Below are 20,502 nucleotides of genomic sequence, written 5' to 3' on the forward strand. Positions count from 1 at the left end.
CGAAGGCTGGTTATCTTATGAGGATGGTTCAAGAGAACCAATGACAGAGAGTTGACCCTTGTATCTCTACCTTTAAAGTCTAATTAAAGTTTACTTCCTTTATCTTTGGATTCATCCTTGCTAGATTAATGAGCATCACCCAATGGGATCCTTTCCCAGGAAGCAGAAATTATGGGAAATAGATTGATGTCTCTTCTGGCGAATGTGTTTGGTAGTTAGAACTCTAGCTGGGGAATCCAGATAATAAAGCCTCCATCACAAATAGGAGACCTGGGGAAGTGACTCACCTTGCACCTGGGGAATCTAGGAGGATGCTCGTGGTCTTGAAAGCATTTGGATAAAAAGGTCATCGTACATGTGGATCCTTTTTCCACTGTAGAAACGCTTAGTAAGTTTTCTGATGAGTGAGAAACATTTGACCAGCAAGATTCTACTTCTTCTTTGCAAGGAAGAGCAGGAAGATGATGACTTACAGACTCTGATCAGATTGGAGGTTGATCATTTTAATAGACACCAGTTTTAGGCTGTGATTGCCCATCCCTTTAAAATGTTAGATTTGCAGATTCACTTAACAAATGGGGTGATGAGCTTACCCCATTCGGGATTCAAGCTGGAAGAGATGTTATTCTATATTGGGTTTCAGATAAAGCACAATTTTTATACTTTTTAAGTGGCTATTGAGGTCTTCATTCATGTATCTAAATGTAGCAGTATTTACATTTATTAAGTAATCTTGGAAAGGGACCTTGTGAACATGAAGTAGGGTTTAATGTTGTTTGGTGATGTTTTCACAATTATGATGCTCATCACGTTCTTCCCACCTCCTTCCCACGTTTAACTCCTTATAACTTCAAAGAGAGGAACCTTGAGCTCCTGAGCACTGTGGTTTAGGACCTCAAATCTATCCTAGTTCTTGGTGACTTCCCCACAGCTGACCATCTCCTCTTCTGTCTCTCTCTTTCTCGTGTAAGTAAGTGCTTTTGAATGTTGTATTTGAGCCAGTGGTTCTTTAGTTGTTTTTCCAGTCTAATCTGGTTTCATTCTTGTCAGTGATGGGGAGCTGGATGGGGGACATAGCAGCCCCCCTTGGGGGAGCTGACCTTTCCCAAGAGGCTTCTCACCCTGAAGGCCTTTGTTCTCACCTGCTCTTAATGAAAGAGTATATGTGTATGGAGTTAGGTGCTTGGCTCTCAAAAGCCAGTAAACAGGCCAGGTTGGTGAGAAGGAAAGTTTGCTTTATTTCAGATGCTGGTGAGGGGGACGGGGAGGGTGGCGGACATCTGTCCAAAGACTGACTTCCTGCCCCCATAAGCAGGGGGCGAGAGCTTTTATAGACGGAGTTGGGGAAGGGGTTACATGAAGAAACAGCACAGTCCTCTCTAACAGTCATCTTCAAATCTGTCATCAATGGTCTGACCAGCAACACCGTGGTTGTTTTAGGTACAGTTAATCTCAGTTCCAGGGTCCATTTGTTCCCATTTCTTTGCAGTCAGTTCTCAGAATTGTGGCAGCTCATGTCCTGGGTACATTCTGGTCATCATTTAGTTAACTTCTCCACCTGGTGTTTTGGTATCTATAAGACAGCTCCCAGGATATGGCTCAGAATATTATCTATAGCCCCTGAGAAAGAACTGAAGGTCCTTGAGTATGCTTAATGACTACATTATTATTATTTAGTCTCCTAGGACTATTTCCTTTGTTCCAGCATCTGTCAGTGCTCTGAATAAACGTATCCTTTGCCTGAAGTTTCCCACAGACAGAAGGCAGGCAGAGGACATGGGGTGGGGGGGAGGCAAGGACATAGGGTCCTGCTCCATTTCAGTCTCTCTCGAGCCTGGGTCCAGGGAGGTTGGGAGGATGCTCAAATTCAGTCTTGGGCATTTTCTCCACAAGAGTGAAGCTGAGTTTTCTTTGTTTATTATTTTCAAATTTGGTGAACATTTTGTAATTCTCCACAGTAGGTACTTGGTTTCATTTTTGTGGTCCTTTAGATTGAAGCCTGACTTGGAAATGCCGACTTTTACAAAAGAGCCTCAGTAATGCTGGATCTTCAGCAGCCTCCGCTGGTTCTATTTTTGTTATAGGATGACCTACCTCTCTCCGCAAAGGAGGGCAAGGAATAGCTTCTTGTTACCATTCATCCTTTTCTTCTTTGTGATGTCCCGTAAGACCATCTCACACCAAGCTGTCCAGGCTTTAAACACAGAAAGGGTGGGTTTCTAGCTGAGGCCATTACAAAGATGATAACACACTCAAAGACCGTCTGTGCTCTGGAGCAATCAGTGGGGTAATTGAAGCAACACAGGTGAAGTGACTTTGCAAAGTTTTGGCCTTTGAAGGCCCTTCTGCCTTTGGAAGAATGAAGTGGAGGCATTTTAAATATTCTTCCTGAATTTATTCCACGTCTGTTGATTAATAGAAAACTTGGGGATTCATATTAGGACTTTTGCATGTGGGCTCTTAGCTACCCAACCAGGGATGAAACCCACACCTTCTTCATCGGAAGGCGCAATCCCAACCACTGGGCTGCCAGGGAAGTTTCTATAGCAGGTTCTTATTAGTTATCCATTTTATATTATAGTAATGTGTGTATGTCAATCCCAATATCCAAATGTATCCCTCCCCCTCCTCCGCCTTGGTAACCATAAAGTTTGTTTTCTACATCTGTGACTGTCTTTCTGTTCTGTAAATAGGGTCGTTTGTCCCATGTTTTTGGATTCTGCATGCAAGTGATATCATATCCAATCACTTTATGTATTGCAGTGCATTGTGTGATTTTACATGTAGACTAAAAGGTATTGATTGAGTATTTCATGGTACAGAAACATCCACACAAGTTGACAATGGTTAATCTTTTTTATATTGTTAAAGTATTTGTATTTGGAACTTAGGGCTCCAGTTTTGTGATTCTGTTTATAAAAAAATGTAAAGAATAAGTTCATCCATGGGGCTTCCCTGGTGGTCTGGTTAAGAATCCACCTTGCAATGCAGGGAACATGGCTTCAATCCCCAGTGCAGGAGGATCCCACATGCCATAGAACAGCTAAACCCATGTGCCACAACTACTGAGCTCCACGACTCCTGGAGCCTGTGCTCTGCCACAGTGAGAAACCCTAGCTAGACAGTAAGTCCCACTCGCTGCAACTAGAGGAAGTCTGTGTGCAACAACAAAGACCCCACGCAGCCAAAAACAAATAAATAAATAAATAAAATTTAAAATAGAAAATAATTTCACCCATAATATTGAAAAATTAAAGGCAGCTTACAACCATAGTGAATAGTGAAAGTCACTCAGTCATGTCCAGCTCTTTGTAACCCCATGGACTATACAGTCCATGGAATTCTCTAGGCCAAAATACTGGAGTGGGTAGCCTTTCCCTTCTCCAGGGGATTTTCCCAACCCAGGGATCAAACCCAGGTCTCCCACATTGCAGGCGGATTCTTAACCAGCTGAGCCACAAGGGAAGCCTAAGAATACTGGAGTGGGTAGCTCATCCCTTCTCCAGCAGATCTTCCCCCATCCAGGAATCAAACCAGGGTCTCCTGCATTGCAGGTGGATTCCTTACCAACTGAGCTATCTGGGAAGCCCAAGAAGAAAGGCATTTAAACCCCCGTGGTATAAATAACTTCTAAAACGGCTGTAATGAAATAAATGGGGCCTTAGTACTGGGAAAACCTCGGTGCTCTTCCAGGTTGCATAGTGTGCATCCTGGGCAACCTCGCATGGCCCCCACATCTTGGTTTTACGTAACTCAAATTGGGAATGGCAGGCTTGCCGATCTTCACGCAGGTGCTGTGAGTGAGGATTAAGTCATTTCTGTGGCTGCCCATGTGAAAGGCAGAGAGAGGCCCATGCAGGATGTAGGAGCGAGGTAGACTCTTAGCTCGATGACCCAGAAAATAGAAAAAAAAATTGCCTGCATATATTTGTTTTGGGAAAGATGATAGATTGACAGTCAGAGGAACCGCAGTTTCCTCTTGGGGCACATTCATCAGGCATACTTTCCTCTTATTAGGGAAGATGTCCCAGTGTATTCACACTTCAGAGCTTTTACGGGGCTCAGTGAGTGACAAAGACCAGACGACTTTGGGCTTGAAAAGACATGTTTCCTCCTTAAATTTCAATGTGTATCTAGTGGGTAATATTTTTGGCACAGAGCAGTCACACAGTTGTTTAATTATCTCATTCATTCTTTGAATCTGTCAACATTCACAAATATTTATTGAACACCTGCTATGTACAAGGCATCGTTCTAGAGGCTTGGGCTTTGTCACTGAGTGAACCCAATAAGGATGCTTTCCCCAACAATGCTCCCACATTCTGGTGAGATGATTCTTGCATTGCCAAAAGACCAGATCCTATAAGACCATGTTTCCCCTCACTCATTAATGACTTTCTGGATGTAAAAACGTAAAAGGTAATATACAATTCAGTTCATCAGAATCAGCACAGGGTAGCATCAAATTTAGCTTTCTTAGCTGTGCTGTCTCTTAAAAAGACACAAAAAACAAAAGCCGAGCCCCCCACCCAACAAAAATCAAAATCTCAGGCAAGTGGCAGCACGGTGTCTTCTGGTAATTCTCCCTTATCAACCAAAGTAATCTTGCGCACCCAAATAACTCCTAGCCATTGCTAGCACTTACTTCTTTGCTGTGCATCCTCTGATTTTTGTGATGGCCTTGGGAGGTCAGATGGCATTATCTCTGTTTCACACCTTATCAGGACTCAAGTTCGGAAAAGGCAATGGCAACCCACCCCAGTACTCTTGCCTGGAAAACCCCATGGACGGAGGGGCCTGGTGGGCTGCAGTCCATGGGGTCGCTAGGAGTCGGATACGACTGAGCGACTTCACTTTCCCTTTCATGCATTGGAGAAGGAAATGGCAACCCACTCCAGTGTTCTTGCCTGGAGAATCCCAGGGACGGGGGAGCCTGGTGGGCTGCCGTCTCTGGGGTCTCACAGAGTCGGACACAACTGAAGCGACTTAGCAGCAGCAGCAGCAGGAGTCAAGTTCAGAGAAAGTGCACCTGCCCCAGGCTTATAGGTGAGAGGAAAAAAACCCTGTTTTGCTGTTTTGAGTGTGGGGGGTAAACGTCCCACCAGAGCACTTGCATCTAGGTGGGGTGAGGGCAGCCTTCCACCCAGGTGGGCGCTGTCTGGATCACCTTGAAATGGGCACGGAGGTTCTCCTTGTGGGGCTGTGCCCGCTCTGGGTCAGATTCTGGCTCTGGGTCTTCACAGTCATGGACCTCACCAGGCTCTTTAGCTCTTGGGTCCCCGGTCTCCTCACGGGTGTAGGACGAGTTAGTTGTCCGCGTTTGTGGCGTAATGGCCAGGGGCCTGACTGTCGGGGCTGCAGCGGAAACAGTGGAGTCTGCCCTCTGCTGAATGAGTCCCCCAGAGGCAGAAGGCAGGCAGCTGATACTCAAGCGAACAGGCTTGGTGGCTCAGATGGTAAAGAATCTGCCTGCCTACTGTGTGGAAGACCTGGGTTCGCTCCCTGAGTTGGGAAGATGCCCTGGAGAAGGGAACGGCTACCCACTCCAGTATTCTGGCCTGGAGATTTCTGTGGACAGAGGGGCCTGGTGGGCTACAGTCCATGGGGTCGGACACAGCTGAGCATGTTTCACTTTATAGCACCATGGGGAGACATGCTAAGAGCTGTGAAGGAAAACTGAACCAGGACAAGGGCTTAGTGAGGGATGGGAGCAGCAGATAAGAACCAGCTGCTCTGTGAGCAAAGATGGGGTACCCTCGGGGACAAGGAGGCCAGGAAGTTGAGTGACCTCTCAAAGGGAAGAGCAGGGACAAAGACCTGGGGGCAGGTCTGTGGGCAGGGGACCACCAGCCCTACAGAAGCCCCAAGGCCTTGGGAAGGCATCTAAAACCCGCCTCCTGGGTGACTGACCAGGGGAGCCCAAATGGTCCACTTCAGGAACTTTGCCTCCTACCTGGCCCAGCACAGCATTCAAGAAAAGCCCTCCTTTTATCATTATTAAGTGACCTTTCAGGAGCAGTTGGCATGAATCCGTCTCTTAGCTTAATTTGAACTCTGAAGTGGGCAGTTTCTGCTGATTTCTTATTTTCTCTTCTAAGTGATACCAAATAAGAAACAAAAGGTATAATTTCTGTATGGATTAATTAGAAAGCTGAAAGAAGCCCATTAAAATGTAAACCTTTTTTGCCAGGATGGTGGGATTTGGGATAATTGTCCTGTCACTTATATATCACACATTTTTCTTTATAAGTTTAACTTCATGGTAAAAAAAGATTATAAAGTACTTAAAAAGTCTTCTTTTGAAAAGTGTCTGGATTTTTAATAATTAAGTGTTCCAAGGGGGCCAGTGTATTCTGTAAGACTACTTATTTAAATAATTTATATTCAGTGTTCCCATGAATGCTTTCCTTTAGATTTATTCTAAATTCCTGTCTTGTCTGATTGGAAACTGTTACAAAAAGGAAGAACAGTGGCTGGCTATTTCTTAAATATTTGCTAAAAAGTATGCAAGTCAGCCTGTATCTATAAATATATATATATTTTTTTAACATAGGTTTATTTCTTGGTTAATTTTTCGTAAAATTGTACAGGATGACATCATGAGTTATGTGAGAGCAAGTAATGTAATAAACAGGCAGACCAGTGGTGACAGAAACTGTAAATCTCTCTGAGTCTGAGTGGAGGAAGGGCGAGAGGGGCGAGGGCTGGGGTCCGGGGGATGGGACCACCAGGCAGCTGTGATTGCCAGGCTGAGAAATGCCCATCCAGGAGCTGGCGGGCACCCACGTTTCATATGTTCCGTGTGCAGGTGCCCTGGAGCTGGGCCGGGCCCTGTTGTCGGAATGAAGGAGGCTGGAGAGAAGGAATAGTCTTACAGTCTTCCAAGCTACCTTGGACGGCAGAGGGGCAGCGGGTGGGGCTGGGCTGAAGACCCGAGAACCCGTAGCCTGAGGTGGTCTTGCCCTCGGGTCCAGCCGGCGGCAGCCTCTCTTGATGGAGGGTAGGTGTTTGGGTTAGAGGGGTTTTAGGTGGACCGCTGGGGTGATGGCTGGCAGGTAAACAGTGGCGTGAAGCTGCCCTCACACAGACACTGGCGTGGGAAGCACCTGGGCCATTCTGTGTGGCCAGGGGCTCTGGTCACCTCTGTCTCCAGCCTGCATCAGGCCAGACCATCACAGGGGCGAGGTCTCCTTTTAGCACCTTCGGGGCCTTCCATGGTTCAAGAAAAAGAAGAGAATAAATACATTCAAAGATGAACTAGTTGAGCATGGGTTGTTCTTTTCCTCATAAGCCCAAGAGGGAGATGAAGACCCTTCCCTCTTTGGGGCTCCAGCCTGTGAGGCCCTGGGTGCGCTCTGGGCACTGGATGTAGTGATGACGTGGGGCCAGTCTCCCAGAGCTCCTGCCAGCTCTAGTGGGGGCCTGGCTGCTCCCCAGTCAGAGGCCAGGGGCTGAAGGCCAGCGGAAGGCCTCCAGGAGGAGGCGGCACCCTAGAGGGTCCAGGGGAGCATGAGGAGCAGGCCAGAGCAGGGGGCAGGCCGGGTGGAAGGAGCACCCTGTCTGAGGCAGTGCTGGCCGAGGGCAGGGCACGGGAACTGCAGATGGTTGGGACCGCAGGCATCATGGACAGGGAAGAGGGGACTCGGGGGCGAGGCTGGAGGAAGGACCCCCCAACCCCCACAGAGGCCGCCCTGAGCTGGTGGAGGATTCCCAGGAAGGAGGCAATGTGACTCTCGATTTCTGATTAGAGACAGCAGGAAGCAAACTGACTCTGTTTGCACAGAGGGAAAGAAAGAATCTCTCATACGAGGGAGCAGAAAAAGATAGAAGAAGAAAACTTGGTTAGTAAATAAGTATCACAAAGCAGAGAACTGTGTAGGAGAATTCCCTAGTTCTTAGAAGATTAATGTTACAAGTGTGTGTGTGTGTGTTTATGTGTGACAGAGTATGTGTGCACACGTGGTAACATCTTGTGTGTGCGTGCTAAGTTGCTTTAGTCATGTGTGACTCTTTGTGACTCCATGGACTGTAGCCCGCCAGGCCTCACTGTCCATGGAATTCTCCAGGCAGGAATACTGGGTGGATTGCTGTTTCTTTCTCCAGGGGATCTTCCAGACCCAGGAGGGATTGAACCTGCGTCTTTTACATCCTGCGTTAGCAGGCAGGTTCTTTACCACTAGCGCCACCTGGGAAGGTGTTAACAGTTGTCAAATCGGGGTGAAGTCTATATGAGCATTTATCACGCTACTTTTTCAACTTTTTCTATAGTTTCAAAACTAACCAAAATTTGCAATATAAACAGGAAACAAAAGAAACAGAGAGCTTCTCTGACTTCATACCAACATGATTCTTATCCATGAATGCCTCTTTGGCAAAAAGCTATCCTGTCGAATCTCATTGAAAATATTTATATTTAAAAACCCCAAGTTGACCCCTGTCTTCTCTTCTGAGCATCTCTGGATGATTCCTTGGTCTTTCCTGGAGAGGTTTAGTGGAGCTGACGGGCCGATATAAGTGACACACTTCAGGGAATTAATTTTAGGGCTTTCTAAAATGGGATGGATGCTTCACGCTGCAGTCTTATGCCTCAGTGGGTGAACCAACTATAAAGATCGTTATCCCATTGGCAGCTATTTTGGTGGCTAACTGGAACTTTGTAAGAAGACACATAAGGAGTTATTACATTTTATTTTTGGATACATACTTGCATTCATTTGTATCCTGCCCATAATCTGGGACTGAGCACAGAAAAATTCATAAAGAATTTCTTGGCAAGCTCTGTGAAATGATTGTGCAGATCATTATTTTAAATAAGTGGCCTTTAATGCATAGTTGACTGAGATTTTATCCGAGGAGATGATGATAAATTATATCTTAAAGTGAAATTTAAAAGCTTAAGTGGCTGAAAGGGAAATAAATACGGCTATTTAATTAATTGTCGGCTGGACATCCTAGCTCCCCTCGGTGGTGGGTGACACATGCAGGTAATTCACTACTCTGCCAACTCTATGCCAGATGTACGGGGTCACACGTGAATACAGCAGCACCCTCCTAGCGGATGCCCTGAAAAGTTGGTTTTTCTAATATCCTGTTCTTATTTGAGTGCTTCAGGTTTTCTAATACAGAGCTGCTTCTTAATTTGATTTTTTCCCTGGCGCCTTCTAGGGAGCATCTTTTCTTCTGTGACCCAGAGAAAATGTACAGAATATTGAAATCTTTGGCATAAGGCTTGGAGGCATAGACTGGGTTTGGTCCCGGCAATTTTGAAGCAAATAGGAGGAATCAATGAGGTCTTGGCAGATGCAGGCGGGCCGGGAGGGCGGGGGTCGCCCACTCCCACATTCAGCCCTTTCATGCTGCTTCCTCTTCCCATCTCTGCTGACCATGACACCTGTTCTGTTAAACACACACCTTGCGGAAATTGTGTCACGTCCCCAATTGTAACACAACGTGCCTGAGCTCCCCCATTGGTCTCCGCGCACTGCGGAGTGACAGGCAGCAATTTGCCAGCAGGTCAATGACTGAGCTGATGACAAGTGACCTTTCTAACACTGCAATCAATGCTTGTTATTTGGAAAACAAAATGATACAGTTTGTATTTTTCAGCGGATGGGTCACGGGAGCAGCCCACCATTGACATGTGAATTTGTTACTGGGTCTGGATGAGTCAGTTCAGACAGGAATGTTAATTTATTTGAATTGATCTGGGTCTTGCTCTTATAAAAAGGTGTTGGACATTGGGTAATGGCACAAATGATTATGAATAATTGGTTTTACACGTCAGTCAAACAGGCATTTAGAACATTCGTTTTACACAGTAGTACTGTATACTAGCTTTGGCAACATATTTTGTTCAGGTTTGATGTTTTTCAGTTGTTTTGAAATTAAAAATGATTGAGATACGTGAATGTGTGTGTTTTTTGTGTGGTATTAAGTGCCACATGTGTGTGGTATTTAAATAGCATCTCTCTGCATGTTTCCTGAAATGGTTGTTGAGGCCCTGTGAATACATGGTCAGGAGGGCGCATAGCTTTGGGGAGAGATCCTGGGAGGAGACTAGCTGCCAGCTCTGCTGTTCTGGAAACAGGGCGGTGTGTGTACCCCTGTGCCCTCTGTTGTGAGTGTGGCCGCACCTGCTGTGGCTGGCGGATGTGTGTGCAGGTGACACCTGTCCCTTTCAGGCAGAAGCTTCTAGAATCAGATTCCCCATGATGTCTTCCCTTTGTCTTGCCTTGGTGATTCAGGTGCTTTTAGCCCAAGTGACAAAATGTAGAAACGATGCGCCTCCTCTGAAAGGCCCCTGCTGCCAACACACTCAGACATACATGTGCACCTGAGCGCTGGGGGCAGATGCCCGAGTGAGAGAAAAACTTCCTGTGTGAAGCCCCTGAGATTTGGGTATTGTGGGTTTTTTTTTTTAATATTTTTTATGTAATTCATTTATTTGGCTGCACTGGATTTTAATTGCAACATGTGAACTCTTAATTGAGGTATGTGGGATCTAATTCCCTGCTGCTGCTGCTGCTGCTGCGTCACTTCAGTCGTGTCTGACTCTGTGTGACCCCAGAGATGGCAGCCCACCAGGCTCCCCCGTCCCTGGGATTCTCCAGGCCCCTTGCATTGGGAGCACAGTCTTAGCCACTGAACAGCCAAGGAGGTCCCTTGGGGTTGTTTTTGAATGATTCATAAACTTTTTGGTCTTAGGACCCCTTTACACCCTTAAAATTTTTTTTTGAATATCCAAAGAACTTTTGATATTCCTATTTTCTGGATTGAAATGTTAAACTGAATAATTTTGAAAACAGAGTACGTCAGCATACATTCCATTAGTCATCAGAGCAGTGATGTGCAACTCTTAGTAGTTGAGTGTGAAATGGGAATAATATAATCGAACAATGCCCTATTATTATCAGGAAAACGGTTTTGACCTTGTGAACTCTTGGGGATTTCAGGGGTCCTTAGAAGATGCTCTGAGAACCACCAACCTAGACCATCTTAAGAGATACATCTCCCTTGATGATTGACAGTAAAAGGCTTGGAGGAGTCTGGAAAGAAAAGAAAAAGAGGGAAGGATTTTGTAAATACGGTTGATCCTTGAACAGCATGAGTTTGAACTGTGTGCTTCCACTTATATGCAGATTTTTTTTTCAGTAGGAAACACTACAATACCGCAGGAGTCAAGGTTGGTTTAATCACCGGTTCTGACCTGGGTGGCGTATACAGAAGGGCCACCTCTAAAGTTATACACAGATCTTTTGTCTGAGGGGAGGGTCCATACCCCTAACCCTTGCATTGTTCAAGGGTCAGTTGTATTGCAAAAAAAGCTTTCCCTGAGTGTCACAATTCACATCTTATTTCTGAATAAAGACAGTGTAACTAGTTTGTTTCTATTATTGCAGAATATTCTTTCCTTATTCTAATAAATACTCATTCAAAATGAAATAATGTACACAAGTTGCATTGTATAAAGCCACATAACTGTGACTGTTACTAGTTCTCTGAAGTTGGGTTTATGAAGTGTCATGCTGTAGAAAAATTTAAGAGTAGGGTTCATATTCATATATTTGAAATTTTTTGAGTATAGGTTTTCTGAACTGCGATGGGTTGGATAAAGTGAATTATTTAAACTCTTTCTTCATGAGTAAGCCTGTATAAAGTCATTCAGTAGTGCCGCTTCTGAGATTTTAAACTGTGGAACTGTTGTATATATTGTTGTGATAAAATAATTTCAACCCCTTTATTATGAAGTGCATAGTGACACAGTGATATAAAGATGGTTGAGCATCATTCAGGGTGACTAGGAATTGTGCTGGATAGATATTGCATAGGAATTGATGACAAATTCTTAGGTGAACTTACCAGTCACACAGCTCCTATCAATAGCCCTGCTATGTAAGAGGCTACATTTATTTCCAAAGACATGAATTCTAACAAGAATTTGGTAATATTTAAAAGGTATTGACTGACTCAATGGACATGAGTTTGAGTAAACTCCGGGAGTTGGTGATGGACAGGGAGGCCTGGTGTGCTGCAGTCCATGGGGTCGCAAAGAGTTGGACGTGACTGAGCAACTGAACTGAACCAAAAGACATGATGGAGAAACATCTCCTAAGTTTAATGTTAATATAGTCATGGAAAGAGTTACCAGGGAAGTCTAGTGATCTTTATAGGTTTTTACAACTATGAGAGATAGTCAATACTTAAGCTTGAGGATTCTTTGTCAGCTGAGCCACAAGGGAAGCCCAATAAAATTGGTTGAGTGGGTAGCCTATTCCTTCTCCAGTGGATCTTACTGACCCAGGAATTGAAGCGGGGTCTCCTGCATTGCAGGCAGATGTGGGAGACCTGGGTTTGATCCCTGAGTTGGGAATATCCCCTAGAGAAGGGAGAGGCTACCCACTCCAGTATTCTGGCCTGGAGAATTCCATGGACTATATAGTCCATGGGGTTGCAAAGAGTCGGAGATGACCGAGCACTTTCAAGCTTGAGGAAGAAGACAGATGTGGATGACCTTTCTAGTTCTTTCTAGCACTAGAAACTTTTCTCCTTTTTCAATAAATCCTTAGGAAGCACCTGCTGTGGGCAGGCACTGTTTCTGTGTCCCAAGTGATAATGTCATGAACAACCTAAGTGCGAGGAGGCGATGTTTTCCTTGACAGAAAGTATTTCCTTGACGAAGTTTTAAAATAGAATAATGCACTGAATGGAAGACAAGAAAATTAAACTCGTGCAGTGGCAGGGACTCACTAAGGATTAATTTAATCACTAATTGCCTACTCATTATGGTGGCTTTTGAAGCCTGGGACTCACTTTAGAAAGTCCTTGTTATTTGGAGTCCCAGCAGGCTGTGAATGCTTTAACAGGCTTCCTAGGAAGATCTGATGCAAAGAGCGGACTCATTTGAAAAGACCCTGATGCTGGGAAAGATTGAGGGCAGGAGGAGAAGGGGACGACAGAGGATGAGATGGTTGGATGGCATCACCGACTCAATGGACATGGGTTTGGGTAGACTCCAGCAGTTGGTGATGGACAGGGAGGCCTGGTGTGCTGCAGTTCATGGGGTCGCAAAGAGTTGGACACGACTGAGCGACTGAACTGAAGAAGATCTGATGGCTGTGATGTACAGTCAGAAGTGGCCACCTGCCCACTGGCTGTGGCAGGCACCAACAGCTGCCCTAAGATGCCAAGAGACACCCATCTCCTTTCTTAGATAGAACTATGTGGAGGGAGGGCTCCTCCACTGATGGAGTCCTCTCTATAAAATGTCTGAGCTTGACTCATACTGATCCAAGAAGTGGAGTGTTTTCTTTCATTTCAACCTTTAAGTAATGGAAGTATATACTTGTGACTAGTGCGGCCAGTCACACTTTCTTACCCCTGAAATAAAGTGGGATAATATTTTGTCTTCTTACTAATGCATCTTTTTAAAGAACTTTAAGTTTCTATTTTATATTAGAGAATATTTGACGTCCAGTGCTGCGTTAGTTTCAGGTGTACAGCAAAGTGATTCCGTGTATCTTTAATAAGATTTTAATCAACTTGTAGCTAAATCACTTTCTAATTCGGGCAATTCCTCAAGTCCCCCAGCAGGTGGAGACGTGCAGTTTTTTTGCTCTTTGTAGGGGCTGCTTCTTGCCCCTGTGACCAGGCTACACTTCAAGATGCAGAGAAAACATAGTGTCAGGTTCTACAGGTGAGCTAGCAGCTGTGTTCTCTGCTCCCCATCCCTCCGCCCCGCCCCCGCCATGCCTGGTTAAGAGCTCCTATTTATTTCTGCGTTTTGTAAGGTCTTCATCATTGCAACCTTCCCCAGCACGTAAGAACAATATTTTCTTGGATGACATACGCACAACAAAGCCAAGAGCAGAGAAGCCCCTGCACCCCAGGGAGGAGGTTTAAACCTTCTGTGATCTCCCCACTGGCCACACCCTGCTGTGTGCTGACTCAGAGTAAACCCCAGAGGTCAGATCTTGTTCAGCCAGCAGGGTTGACGTTGGTCAGAGATTCTGTGAGCTCAGCATCCACAGTACAGACAGAGTATCCTCATTTGCATCTTTCCACACCCACCCAAACAGTTCAGTTCAGTCGCTCAGTCATGTGCTACTCTTTGCGACCCCATGGACTGAGCACGCCAGGCCTCCCTGTCCTTCATTATCTTCCAGAGTATGCTCAAACGCACGTTCGTTGAGTCAGTGATGCCATCCAACTATCTCATCCTCTGTCGCCTTCTTCTCTTCCTGGCCTCAATTTTTCCGGGCATCTGGGTCTTTTCCAATGAGTTGGCTCTTTGCATCAGATGGCCCAAGTATTGAGGCTTCAGCTTCAGCATCAGTCCTTCCAATGAATATTCAGGGTTGATTTCCTTTAGGATTTACTAGTTTGATCTCCTTGCCCACACAAAGGAATGGTAAACAGTCCTGGTTCCAAGGAGCCTTCTGATTCAAGTAATTTGTTTCTTTTCTTTCCTTCTTGATTAACCTACACCATTCCATTCAGGAGTTAAAGAAGAGATCTTTCATCTAAGACAAACTCCACGAAACCTTCCAAAAATATTAACTGTAGGAAAGGCCTTTATGATACTTATGACAAGGCCTAAATCTTGACATTTGTTGCATTTCCTGGTATTTCTACTAATCAGTGGGGGAACATGATTGGTTTCCAAATTCTTAAGTCCAGTGCTTTCTGAGCTGTTAAATTTTCCTCCAGTGCATTAGAAAGGAAAGAAAGGTAACATTCTGGGGTCATTCATGGGAGCAGCTGCTAATGTTTGAGAACTGCAAGTGAGCATTTGGTTAACAAAAATATCAATAGATGGAAAACAACTCAACAACCAAACAAGTAAAAGAAAAAAAAAATCCAATTGTGACCAAAGGCTTTGTTCTTTAAGGAGCTAGTAGTTTATCATATTTTTGTATTATTAGACTTCCTCTATAATTTGAAGATGCAGTTTACAAATAGGTTGTTTTCGAAGGCAAATCATTAATTTCATTCATAAGAGGTATTTTCATTTACTTTGTAAGTCTTTGTACAGCAAATGCAATGATGATTCCATAAATGTTTATTGAATTATTGAATGAGTTCCGAGAATAGGATTCATCCCTACTCAATAGGTCCTGTGATCTACTTCCTTATTTTCAAATTAAAGAACTTTCTAAAGAAAATGAAGCTCTTTGTGTTTTTTTTTTCTTTTTTCCTGAAAATTTATAGAGTACAAAGATGTACTAGATACTATGACAAATAAATCTCAACATCTCAGTGTTTCAATACAGGGGGCATTTATTTTCCTTGTATATAATAGTCTAGAGTGGCTCCAGTTTGGAGGTTTTGGGCTTGGGAACCCTGTTGTAGACTGACATTCAGGTTGAAAAGGATCTGCCATCTTTAGCATGTGTTCTCCAAGATTGCCCTCAAGTGAACATCTAGCTGAAAAAAGAGCAAAGTCGTGGAGGATGGATGAGGGAGGCTTTTATGGACAGATTTGGAATGGGAGAGGAAAAAGTCATGGGACCTTGATGACCTGCAAAGGCCAGAGGGTGTACCATTTAGTGAGTGTCACCCACAAAAGAAAAAAAAAGAACACTGAATACTCACCTGCAGTCCCTGCCACACTTGGCCTTTTTGTTGTTGTTGTTCAGTCGCTAAGATGTGTCCAGCTCTTTGTGATCCCAAGGACTGCAGCACACCAGGATCCTCTGTCTTGCATTGTTTCTTGGAGTTTGCTCAAATTCATGTCCATTGATTCAGTGATGCTATCTAACCATCTCATCCTCTGCTGCCCTCTTCTTTTTTTGCCTTCAATCTTTTCTAGCATCAGAGTCTTTCCCAATGAGTTGGCTCTTCACATCAGGTGGCCAAAGTGTTTTAGCTTGTGTCGGCATCAGTCCTTCTGTTGCAGGAAGGGGGACCCCTTCCAGGGCCCAAAACTGAGCTCTTGTCTAACACTCGGAGATGAATTGTCCAGGGAGACACATGTGCTGACAAAGCAAGAGATTTTATTGGGAAAGGGCACCCGGGTGGAGAGCAGTTGGGTAAGGGAACCCAGGAGAACAGCTCTGCCGTGTGGCTCACAGTCTCGGGTTTTATGGTGATAGGATTAGTTTCTGGGTCATCTCTGGCCAATCATTCTAATTCAGAGTCTTTCCTGGTGGTGCCCGCATTGCTCAGCCAAGATGGATGCTAGTGAGAGGGATTCTGGGAAGTGGACGGACACACGGGGTCTCCTTCTGACCTTTCCAGAACTCTTCTGGTTGGTGGTGGCTTATTAGTTTCGTATTCCTTATCAGGATGTCCTGTCATAAAACAACTCGTGCAAATGGTTACTATGGTGTCTGGCCAGGGTGGGCGGTTTCAATCAGTGTGCTTCCCCTAACACTTCCAGTGAATATTCAGGGTTGATTTCCTTTAGGATTAACTGGTTGGATCTCCTTGCAGTCCAAGGGACTCTCGAAAGTCTTCTCCAACACCACAGTTGGAAAACATCAATTCTTTGGCACTCAGCTTTCTTTAAGGTCCACTTGGCCTTAGAGGCTTTTATTTAAGAAAAGGTCCTAATCCTTCCTGGTAAATTATTATAAGAGAAAATCACTTTAAATTGAATATAATGATGGATTTCTTTTCCTTTAAAGGAGAAGCTAATTTATCAAGAGTAACTAAAAATTCCAGTTAATTGATCAAAAGTAACTTTGGGGAACTTAACTTTATGGTGTCTTAATAGAAAAGTCAGTGAAGAATTAATCCATAACTGGTAGATCTTGCACATCACGAGCCTTTCCTAAGCCCTATGTTATTAAACAAGATCTTAATATTTCTCTAAAATAGATATTCTCTTACCTTAACTGTGAGAAGATAATTTCTCAGATACAGCAAAGATATATGAGCATATATTGCTACTTAATTCAGTAAAGTAAATATCATTGAATAAATGTCAGCTTTTCCAGGGAAATCACTGTATATAACCTCTCTGGATAATATATTTATCAAAAAAAATCGATACTGAGAGTAAACAGATTCTTAATACATCTGAAGGAGCTTCCTAATAAACCTGAATGCCAGCTCATAATTTAAAGCTATTGATACCAATGGGTGTTTACAGATGACATCATCATCACTTTAGTAGATTATTCTTCATGGTAGTCGGGTGCGATGTATCAAATTCACTTTTAGCCTTGGGCTCGGGAGAGGTGCTGTGTTGTAGAGGTGTGTCAGGACCACTCTGGATTTTCTTTCTGCGCAAGAAAACTCCAGCGGGTGCAGAATCCATGGGCACTTCCGTTCCCTTTCATTCTGTTCTTCTCTGACAGTGCTTCTCTGGGGTCTCAGGGCTCTCGGCCTATTAGTCCTCGGACAGCAGCTGTGCTCAGCTTCCTGGGGCTCGTTTGTCTCATTATATGGGCTTGTATTTCACAAACTTTTGGTGCCCACTGATTATATGACTGACACATAATACATTTTTTTGAAATTAAAGGTCATTCACAAATTTTATTTTCAATTTTTATTTTATATTAGAGTCTAGTTGATTTACAATGTCATATTAGTTTCAGGAGTACAGCAAAATGATTCAGTGAAACATACACATATTATATCTATTCTCTTTCAAAGTCTTTTCCCGTTTAGGGGATTACAGAATCCTGACTAGAGAAGGTAAATGTTGAAAGGTTGTATTTTACATTGGCAAAAATAAAAGTGGTTTCTTTCCTGATGTCTTTGAAAAGACATCTGTTTTCCACTTACCTACAAACCTGGCCCTTGAGGTTTCTTCCTACGGACCATGCTAGGACCGTATCAAGGGACATCTCACACCCAAAGTCTGGAAGTTTGGATATTTCAAAACTTGGGGATAATAATAGGTAGTTCCCCAAAGCATAGTGTGGTTGCACTCAGCTTTAGAAAATGTTTTCTGATTCTATTGAAGTATCAGGAGTGGGTTCTTATTCTCTCTGTATTACACCCAACAGGCAGGCAGCTGTTAGCATGCTTTGAAGACTTTCAACATTATCTTCAAAATAGGATAAATGCTAGCACACAAAGACATGTGAACAAGAGTGAAAATAGACTCTATTCTTCATATGGCCAAATCTATATCTCACTGCTGGATCATATGGCTTACAATGTACCTGAAATTAGTATTTTTAATCTATTTTATTATCTTATGAATAACGTAATTCTACTGCATTATAATATTTTCAGTGTTTGAAGTGTTCACATATAAACATTTAAATTAACACAATCGAAAGATTATATCTTAGCATCTCTGCATTTTTTTTAATGGGCCAAGGATCTTAAAAATAGCACTGCACTCGTTGACTCTGAGTTTCCGGTGCCATCTGCCTGTGAGTAAATCAGGATGCGGGGTGGTCACCCGAGGACACTCCCAGCTCCTTGATGGAAGCCTGGCCAGGCCTCTGGTAGGATGACCCAAGCACTTTTCCACGTCTACACCCTGTCTTACAAAACAAGCCTCAAGGACTTCCCTAGTGGTACAGTAGATAAGACTCCTCCTGCCAATGCAGAGGACCTGGGTTCGATGCCGGGTCCAAGAAGATCCCACATGCCAGGGAGCAACTAAGCCCATGCACCACAACTACTGAACCTGTGCTCTAGAGCCTGGGAGCCCCAGCTACTGAGCCCACACACTCTAGAGCCCATGCTCCACAACAAGAGAAGCCCGCACACCGCAACTTGAGAGTAGCCCCTGCTCACTGCAACTAGAGAAAACCTGCTCAAAAGCAATGAAGACCCAGCACAGCCAAAAATAAATTAATTAAATTAAAAAACAAGCCTCAAAAACATCAACCTCAATGCTTCAACCCTGAAGCTGTAGACTGCCAGGCTCCTCTATCCACGGAATTCTCCAGACAAGTGGGTTGCCATTTCCTTCTCCAGGAGATCTTCCCAACACAGGGATCCTGCATTGGCAGGTGGATTCTTTACTGGCTGAGTCCCTAGGGAAGCCCCAAAGTTGTAGGAAATTCTTCCTGTAACCCAATCTGTTCTAGAGCTGTTTCACAGGCTGCCTTCAGTGGTTATCTCCCGGCAGGTACTGTGGGCAGCCGTCATCCTTCTCCACTCTACCGCTTGGGTTTTCTATGGCCTTTGTGTCTTGGTATTAGCTTGGTGGCCAACAGTGTCATTAGACGCAGAGATTCTCTCCTGCTTTCTCTCCAGTCACTAGCCTTGCGGCTGGCTCCTGGAGGACCTCAAAGTGTGATAATGAGACAGTCAATTCCTAGACAGGTTGATACGAAGTCTGGGGTGCCCAAGGAGGAGAAAAGGGGGTCTGGAGCTCTCGAAGGGGAGATAGAGGTCTGGAATTCTCAAGGAGGAGGAAAGGACAAACATCGTTTTTTTTCTCTACATTTCTTAGTCTTAGTCGCATAAAACGTTTTTCTCTTTAAGCCCAGAACTGATGATTACACAACAAACAACTCAGTTCAAACTCTGTACTAGGGATTATACAACAGCAATGTATCCTGCTTGGACAGTTTCTCCTTCCTGAAAACCTGGCTAACCCTGTTATCTTAAAATGTAAATTATGGGAGTGGGTCTAGTAAGATCTTTCCAACCTTGAGACATTCTTTTGATTTGTTGTAATAACTAATTATAAAAGTATATAACTCCCTTGCTAACACTAGCAGGGGGGCACTCTCCATCCCCCTTCTGATGTCTGTGTCAGAAGCTTTCTGTGTCCCTTTTCACTTTAGTAAAACTCTGCTGCACAAAAGCTCTGCATGCAGGTCAGGAAGCAACAGTCAGAACCGGACATGGAACAACAGACTGGATCCAAATAGGAAAAGGAGTACATCAAGGCTGTATATTGTTCCCCTGCTTATTTAACTTATATGCAGAGTACATCATGAGAAACGCTGGGCTGGAGGAAGCACAAGCTGGAATCAAGATTGCCAGGAGAAACATCAATAACCTCAGATTTGCAGATGACACCACTCTTATGGCAGAAAGTGAAGAAGACCTAAAGAGTCTCTTAATGAAAGAGAAAGAGGAGAGTGAAAAAGTTGGTTTAAAACTCAACATTCAGCAAACTAAGATCATGGCATCCAGTCCCATCACTTTATGGCAAATAGATGGGGAAACAGTGGCTGACTTTATTTTTTGGGGGCTCCTAAATCACTGCAGGTGGTGACTGCAGCCATGAAATTAAAAGACGCTTACTTCTTGGAAGGAAAGTTATGACCAACCTAGACAGCATATTAAAAAGCAGAGACATTACTTTGCCAACAAAGGTCCATCTCATCAAGGCTATGATTTTTCCAGTGGTCATGTATGAATGTGAGAGTTGGACTAAAAAGAAAGCTGAACACTGAAGAATTGATGCTTTTGAACTGTGGTTGGAGAAGTTTGTTCTTAGTCCTATGGCCTCCTGCTGCTTGTTGTGGAGGTTTTTGTGGCCCCACTGTTCTTTCTCGGAATCGTGTGATGTCCACCATCTGATATAGTCTGTCCCCGAGACCCGAGATGCGTCTCCACTCAGAGCAGCCCCATCTTTGG

General features: G+C 44.1%; 1 protein-coding gene across 7 annotated transcripts in view; it reads left to right on the plus strand.

The window, feature by feature from the left end:
• The window catches only part of PTPRM (protein tyrosine phosphatase receptor type M), a 661,836-nt gene that overhangs the window by 167,071 nt on the left and 474,263 nt on the right, over positions 1–20,502 (plus strand). The gene's annotated exons all lie outside the window — the stretch shown is intronic.

Source organism: Bubalus kerabau, chromosome 21, assembly GCF_029407905.1.
Source record: "Bubalus kerabau isolate K-KA32 ecotype Philippines breed swamp buffalo chromosome 21, PCC_UOA_SB_1v2, whole genome shotgun sequence".
NCBI classification, from domain to species: domain Eukaryota; kingdom Metazoa; phylum Chordata; class Mammalia; order Artiodactyla; family Bovidae; genus Bubalus; species Bubalus kerabau.